General features: G+C 33.6%; 1 long non-coding RNA gene across 1 annotated transcript; it reads left to right on the top strand.

Moving 5' to 3' along the window:
• The first annotated feature begins 3,050 nt into the window (after positions 1-3,050).
• LOC126766367 (uncharacterized) lies at positions 3,051-8,403 on the top strand. The gene is made up of 4 exons (XR_007668858.1): positions 3,051-4,572; positions 4,652-4,925; positions 4,993-6,497; positions 7,923-8,403. It is a non-coding gene; the product is annotated as an uncharacterized LOC126766367 (long non-coding RNA).
• The last annotated feature ends 655 nt before the right edge of the window (positions 8,404-9,058 follow it).

Genomic DNA, 9,058 nt, shown 5'->3' with positions numbered 1-9,058 from the left:
TTTGAATAAAATAAATTGATTTTACCGAAAAAACCATTTGTTCTGTTTTTTTTTTTTAAGTTTACTTTGGAAAGCTCCTTGTATTATACGAAGTGGTGAAAACTAATATGGTTCATGGACCTTGCGGGCACCACAATCCCACTTCGGTTTGTATGTCTGACAACAAACGCACGAAACACGTGCTTTTCTTTCGGAAACGCATACTGGAAATGATGGATATCCACTCTATCGGTGTCGCTCACTAGACGCCAATGGCAGAACAATCAGCATTCAATTTAAAAGAGTGAATATCGATGATATTGTCTAATTCATATTCAAAACTCATATCAATGTTGAGTATTGCAGTTTAGTCAAATCAATCAAATATGTTTGTAAGTACGTCACCAATGAAAGCAACATGGCGGTTACTGACCTTGAACGAGATGAGATCAGCAAGTATCAAATGGCACGATACGTGAACTGCAATGAAGCGTTTTGTAGGATGTATACTTTTGCAATTCATGAACGCTTTCCGACTGTTGTCCGTTTCGCAGTTCATTTTGAGCATGGCCAAAGAATGTATTTCAACCCATGGAATACATTACAGCCTATGAAAACACCGCTAGCAACAAAATTGACATTGACGAGTTGTTTCTCAATTTTCTTTAGCGATCCGTTTGCGAGAACATTGTTTTATTCATAAATACCTTGATATTATACATAAAATGCATCTTCAAAGAAATGGTTACGCAAAAACAAAACCAACCAGTAGATTGACATCCAGATGAGTTCTCAAGTAATGCAATAGGACGAATTTACACAATTCACCCGAAAAGCGCCGATAGCTTTTACCTTCGGTTGCTTTTGATTAATATTCACGGTTCAACTTCGTTTGAGTCATTGCGCACTGTGAATACTGTAAATGGTACGGTGTGTACAACTTTTCGAAAACCATGCCAGCAATTACAATTGCTGGAACATGATAACCACTAGAATCAAACGATGAACGATGCGATAGCTACTTCGCATGCCACTGAAGATTGGAAATGTGCAAATTCCGATTGTGTTGACAATCAAGACGAAACCGTGAATTATCCAGTGGAATTTCTAAACCCTTTGAGCAGGCTTGGTGTGCCGCCACTGTCATCTGTCATTATTCTGTTTCACAATCTTCATGCGCCGAAACTGTGTAATGGAAACCGACTGATTCTGACGCAGCAATCCAATACAAGGGGGCAGAATGTTTGATTCTACAAATTCCTTGAGTTCCACCGATTTGCCATTTCATTTCAAAATTATTCAGTTTCCAGGGAAAAAAGCATTTGAGATGACAATCAACAGGGCACAAGGATAGTTGAAATCTGTAAATGCCATGTTATTTATACGGTCAGGTATACGTGGCGTGTTCACGAGTTGGAAAACTATCTTTTATGTACATTTACAAACCGGAGCTGAAACCAAAAAATTTTGTTTATTTAACTCCGTTACATTGAAAAAAATGTACAAAAATCGCAAATAAATAATTTTCAACGCAATATAAATTCAACTTTCTTTTCATTTCAAAACACATAATTTCACGCAGGGCAACGCCTGCCGGGTCAGCTAGTATAAATATATGAAATAAAAGAATAAATATAAGAATATGAAATGTGATGTAAAACTTAAATCAATTAAATATAGAATGAAATAAACATGCGTTTACTAATGGAACTATTAATCACTTTACTAGAAAGCGTAACTTCACTTAATTGGTTTTGGGAAAGATGGGGACAACTTGAAATCTTTCTCACCTTCCTATCGAAATTTTTAAGTCAATGGTAAAGCGAATTATCAACAATTGCATCAGCTCTTCGAAGCCGGATTTAAACTTGCTTGTTATACATAATATATGAGCTCATCACACATTAGACGAAATCGACATTTTTCTGGGAACCAGTATTTTAGATTACTTGGAATTGGATCACACCAAATGTTTGGTATTATAAATATAGTGATAAGGAAATTTTATACACATATATATTGCATGTATGGTATATGCTTGTAAGAAATTCGATTTGCCTTTAAAAAACTAATTTGACAAATTTTGGTAAACATTTGGAAATCTATTGGCAAAGGTGAGGCATATTTTGTCTCTCAAAAAATCCCAAAATCAAAAATATTCTATAAAAATGAAATTCATGTACTTATTGATTATCTTGTACATTGGCATAGCAGCTATAAGTGCTCAATGGGGCGAGGATCAAGAAAAAATAATTCCAATTCTTATAAATGTAAAACAAAACTGCGTCCCAGATTATCGCGGGAGCTGCATTGGAGATTATAATTATAATACACATACGATTATGTGGTAATACTAAGTGTTATATTATTTGTGTAATAAAATTATAAAAAAATACAAATACTTAAGCGTTTTTAAACTCAAATGAATACACATACTAAAATCTCTGGAATTTTCTTGGAGAAATCTCACAAAGCTATTTTTGTTTTCATTAAAATGAGGTTATTAAAATTAAGGAAACAATTTGTTGAAAGCGTGCTTGCTTGATAAAACAAATTTATTAAGCATTTTTCCAAAGAAGAATTTGATTTCGATCGTTCAAGTTGTATGGCAGCTATAGACTATAGTGGTCCGATATGGGCGGATCCGACAAATGAGAAGCTTCGGGTCAAGCTTAGTATACCCTAACGTTTTCAGTTAGCTTTGGTTTATTTATTTTTTTCTTTTAAAAATCATCTTTTCAGATGAGTACCATTTCTGGCTTAATGACTTCGTTAACAACCAAATTTGTCGCTATTGAAGTGAGTCATATCCACGTATGGTTCATACGAGTAAAACTTAATTGCATCCATCGAAAATTGGCGTAAAAGGGTGGGGATATGCAAACGTAACATTGGTGGCCATTTGGCCAACATTTTGTATAAATCACATATTATCTGCAATTAAAAAACAGAACTTATTTAGACCGAATTAAAGTGTTTTACCTTACTTTACCATTACGTCGTTCTTGTTGATAGACCCTTTACATGAAATCAGATATGAATATGTATCTGTCACATAAAAAATAGATGTGTTTGCAAAAAATATTAATAATAATATACTTGTATAGTTAATGAGAGTACACCAACGTAAACAAAAATCAACACACAAAGTTCGTGTGTACCATGTTATCACTGAAATGTAGAACCCCAAGTGAAGCAAATTTAGTTCAGACTTGAAAGCCTTTGTGCACAGTTAAAATTTATTTTTCTCCGCTCATTTGGAAAGAAAGCAAGAGACATGAAACTTATATTCCCTTTAATCTTATGTATTTGTCTCGTAACGGCAGCAGAAAGAATGGTACTAAATAACACTACCATTGCTTCTAATGCTGCTTTTATATCTAGACGAAGTATGAGATGTCAAACAGTTAATCATCGTGGCCAATGCATTGGTGGAAGCTCTAAATAAAACGAATATAGAAAAATATAGAGGAAAATTAACACTTAATATGATGACAACATTATGATCGATAATCACTTCGTTGGAATTTTGACTTCGAACAAAAATAATAGACATAAATATAAAACTGCAATGGTTATTAGATGTTAAGGAAATAATAAATTTAGACTTTAATAAAATTGAGTGATCTCAAACATGCAATACGCTCGAAGCTAACCTTTAATTTTTAATATAATATAATAGTCTACCTGATTTTTGGGGGCAAACACTGGACCTGAATATAGTACTGGACGAACAATTTCGGCATTTCGTTTAGAGAAAGAAGATACATACTTATAAAATTGTTGAAAAATAATGCTAAAATATATATATGTAAATAAATTGGTGGTTATGTTATTATGGATGGTCTAGCTCAACATCGTGTAATGGCCATGTATGACAAAAATTCAAACAAAAACAAAAACAAATTCTCCTTTAACTCAGAAAACATTTGAAATTCAGAAGAAGATTGCAAAAGAATAATTACACGATAATTAGCAATTTAACTGCATACGACACTGAAATTCTCATAAGAAGATTAGACTAGTAAAAGTGTTATTTTCTAGGAACGAAAAATTGAAATCGCTCTCAGCGTCCGGTCAAAATTTTTAATCAGTGGTAAGGCACTTGCTCAACAAATTCATCTTCAGCTTCTCAAAGACGAATTGAATCTTGCTTATTATGTATAATATATGAATACATTGAAAAAGCTATCTTTTTTCTCGATATTGGGCCAAACCAATGGAGAGATCGAATTATTTCCATTCCTCGAAACACTTTTTGAGATGGCCTTCAGCTCCTTCAGCAAATTTTGTTTTATCTCTTCGATCGACTGTTTCCATTTCGATGATTGTTGAGTTGCTTGCATGTCAAGTACCTAAACTCATGTCTCATCGGCAGTTATAAGTAATAATTATATGAATTTCGGATCGTAATTCGAACGATCAAGCATGTCCAAAGAGACCTGTTTACGGCCAAAAAAATCCAGCTTTATCGGGACTAGTTGAGTAAGAACGTGTTTTATACCAAAAATATTCACCAAAATCATTCGAACGAACTCAGAACAAAAATCGGCTCCACATTTATCATGTAGCTCCCGCAAATAAATCTGAACGGTGAGTTTACTTTCTATTTTTTTCTAATAATTACTTTGTTAAGAACATTAATTATGTTAGAATATGTTACGTTTTGTAGTGGACTAGTACTGTGGAAGAAAAAGAGCAATGAGGAAACACAGGTCTGGAACTGTTTTAAAGCAGTAGTGCATGATGTCCGTGGAAATCATAGAGCTGACAGTTATGACGTGCTGATCAAGGACATGAATACGAATTTCTTTCATCATCGGACGAGCAATGTCCCTAAACAAAAATTTAAAGATAGTATGGCAGTTTATTTGGAAGAACAAAGAAAATGCTTCCAAAGCCAGAGCAAATTCTAAAAACTATTACAGGATAATGGATACCTTTTTGTAAGTTACTTATATGTACATATGTAAAATGTTTGTACATTAATGCAAAATGTTTTTCACCTAACAGTTGTTTTGGGCTGCTCAATTGGCTACAAAGATCGTGTGATATCACAATGTTACACTTTTTCTGTGTGGATATGTAAAGTATAAAGTCTATCCGGACAATCCCGCTTCGATTCAGACCTTGGAGCAAAACATCACCCGTGTCATTCGACAGTTACCACTCGATATGCCCGATCGTTCACAAAATAAATGTGAGAGAATGCTCTTATGAATGATGATAAAAACTCCCCATTACATTCGAAGTTTCTGTTTTTGTTTTTCTCTAAAAAAGTAGGGAACCTCGTAATAACTGAGAAGAATATTCCGACAATGTAGGTACTGTTGTATGTTCTGCGCTCAAAGTTCGATACACTTCCCTAATACTGATATACATTCAATCGCAACTGCTGAGATATTTGTAATTGTAGGAAACTTTTCACATAGCCTGTGAAGCTCGAGTATTTAAGGCATGTAGTTCAGATATTTTCATTTATTTAGAAAAATAAACAATACAGTTCTATGCAATGCAAGTTTATTATAAAAATCTCAAGTCGCTTATCTCCAAAATTAAATCATCGGCAAGAGGGCGTATACGTAAACAAATACAAAAAAACAAGAATGATGTCGACATACGTACAAATGTACACACGGTTATATATTTTTAAATGTCTATAAGCTTAACTGATAATGAATCATACGTAACAAAATTCAATCACGGAATAAAATCGTTTCGGTTCAGAGTTATTGCAGTTGCCTTACTACCGTTTTTTTAAATTAATTGTTTCGAAATAGTGTTTTAAGTAATTATCTCAGTGCGATAATATTGACTTAGTATCCAGTAAGTTCAAAAATTACTTTGAAGATTGAAGTCACATATAGAAGCTATATAGTAAATGTCAGGGCATCGCTCTTCGTAGCCACGAGGGGTAGCAGGAAAGAACTCGGCATCAAATAGTTTTCAAAGGGCTTTTTATCTGCCAACCAGTTAATAACGAAGCCAAGTATGAGATTACGCTCACTCCATTACGACTTAAAAATCTTGGAAACTAGGTTCGATCTCGAAACTACTTCGAACACAAAACAATAATTCACTTAGTTAGTGAAATCTCAGAAAAATCAAAGGCTTGCATGAACGATCTGAATATTTACAAATATCACTCACTCAATCTCGTTTTCATTAGTTAAAAACAAATTACAAGGCTTACGAGCTTAGCTACGCAGATATTTATTTTAGTAAACATTCGAACTTCTATCAGCACGGTTGTTATATTGTATATATTTTCTGAATCTCACAACAACAACAAAGTTGAATTAAATGGCATCATTATATTTAATGCTTTTATACATTTCTCTTGTAACCACGGATGGGAATTTGCAAACCAACTACCTCATGCACACGGATAATATGGCCTTAGCAAGTAGACCCCGGTTGGGATGCCAACATTTTGATCATCGCGGCCGGTGTGTCGATGAAGAAGCTAGACCAAATTTGTTTCTAAGAAATAACTACTAAAATGCAAGGGTAACTGTGTGGAATTAAAAAATCATACGGCGAACGAACTAAACTTACTTCGATATATATACTTACTTATAAATATACGCAAATAGAGAATATATAAGTAATACAAAGTGCGTTCCATAGTAAAGAGGACTTTTTGAATCTAGCGTTCCTTTGTGGAACCATCTATACTGGTGACAATTACATGACGTTTCATCGATTGGAAGTGAAGTTATTGCGTTTTAAGTGTCAGTATGTTTGTGTTATAGGTGTGAAAATGAGCTTCGAACAAAGCGCCAACATTAAATTTTGTTTTAAAATTGGTAAAACTTTTACCGAAACAATTTAATTATGAAACAAGTTTATGGCGATGCTTTTCTATCCCGTAGCAGAGTGCGCGAGTGGTTTCAACATGTGTCTATGAACATGTGGGCCAATCAAAATCCGTGAAATTCCATCGAAACTGTGGAGAATTCCATCAAAAATCAGTCGAAATCATCATTGAAATTCGTGGAAATGAAATTGAACATCTCCAAAACATCAATTTATCGCATTTTGACCGAACATTTGGGCTTACGAAAGGTGTGTGCATGGTTGGTTCCGCACTAATTGACTGATGACCGAAAATTGCTCAGAATCCAACATTCGAAGGACATCATTAAAGAGGTCAAAAAGAACAAAAACTTCCTTTACAATATTGTGACTGGTGACGAAACGTGGTGTTTCCAATATGATTCCGAAACGAAATGCCAGAGTGCTGAATGGAAGGCACCGGAAGAGCCGAAACCGAAAAAATCGCGCATGAAGAAGTCAAAAATGAAGACAATGCTGATTTGTTTTTATGATTCCAAGGGTATTGTCCACAAAGAATTTGTTTCACCCGGCCATAAGGTTAATGCGGTATTCTATCTTAGAGTTTTGAAGCGTTTGGTATTCGACGTGTTCGGCGCGAATATCGCGAAAATGAAAGTTGGTGTTTGTAGCACGATAATGCAAAATCACATTTTAACCATCAACCACTCCCGGTATTCACCAGATATGGCACCGTACGACTTCTTCTTTTTCGGAAAAATGCATTTGCCCCGAGTTATTCAGACGTAGAGACCATTCAAAGGCTTGCACCGGTATATTGGCGGCCATACCGGCCAACGAGCTAAAACACTCGTTCGACATGCTTTTGGACCGTGCCAAAAACTGTATTCAGGCAGAAGGAGACTATTTTGAATAAAATTAATTCATTTTGCCGAAAAAACCATTTGTTAGATTTTTTTTTAAGTCCTGTTTACTTTGGATAGCACCTTGTATATATAAAAATATATATAGAAATACTATACTGTTGTGTAAAAGTTAAATCAATTAAATATAGAATGAAATGAACATGCGTTTACTAATAGAACTATTAATCAATTTACTAGAAGGCGTAACTTCATTTAAATGGTTTTGGGAAAGATGGGAAGAACTTGGAATCGATCTCATCTTCCTATCAAAATTTTTAATTCAATGGTAAAGCGAATTATCAACAATTGTATCAGCTCTTCGAAGCCGGATTTAAACATGCTTGTTATATATAATATATTAGCTCATTAGACATATAGCGAACTCGACATTTTTCTGGGAACCAGTATTTTAGATTACTTGGAATTGGATCACACCACATTTTTGTTATTATAAATATAGTAATAAGAAAATTGTATACGAATATGTATTGTATGTATGGTATATGCGTGTAAAGCATTCAAATTGCATATAGAAGACCAATTTGACAAACGCTTCTTTTTGACTATAAAATGTAGAACGGCTTCGAACAAACTTTAGTAAACATTTGGAAATCTATTGGCAAAGTTGAGGCATAATTTTTCTCTCAAAAAATATCAAAATAAAAAATACAAAAATGAGATTCATGTACTTATTGATTATCTTGTACATTAGCATAGCAGCTATAAGCTTTACTATGCTCATCTCCATTTAGGAATCAAAAACAATGAATTATAATAAGGAAATTGCCAGTATATTATATTATTTGTGTAATAAAATTATAAAAGATAAATATAATTTCGTTTTTAAAAATGAATTACATATTGCCATCCTATACTGTGGTTCAGGAAACTCAATTGCGTCCATCGAAAAGAACATGCAATATGCAAACGGAACATTTGTGGCCATTTCGCCGATATTTTGTATAAATCACAAATTATCTGCAATTAAAAAACAGAACCTATTTAGACCGAATTAAAGCGTTTTACTTTACTTTAACATTACGTTGTTCTTGTTGATAGACCCTTTACATGAAATCATATATGAATTTGCAGCTGTCACAAAAAAACTAAATGTGTTTGAAAAATAAAATAATAATAATAATTTATAGTTAATGGGATTACACCAACGTAAACAAAAATCATCACAAAGTTCGTACCAGTGTTATCTCTGAAATGTAGAACCCCAAGTGAAGCATATTTAGTTCAATCTTGAAAGCCTTTGTGCACAGTTAAAATTTATTTTTCTCCGCTCATTTGTAAAAAAAAACAACAGACATGAAGCTTATATACTTATTAATGTTATGTATAAATGTATAAATAAATAAATATCATAACCA

This window comes from Bactrocera neohumeralis, chromosome 2 (assembly GCF_024586455.1).
Source record: "Bactrocera neohumeralis isolate Rockhampton chromosome 2, APGP_CSIRO_Bneo_wtdbg2-racon-allhic-juicebox.fasta_v2, whole genome shotgun sequence".
NCBI classification, from domain to species: Eukaryota; Metazoa; Arthropoda; class Insecta; order Diptera; family Tephritidae; genus Bactrocera; species Bactrocera neohumeralis.
This window is presented reverse-complemented; position numbering and strand designations above follow the sequence as displayed.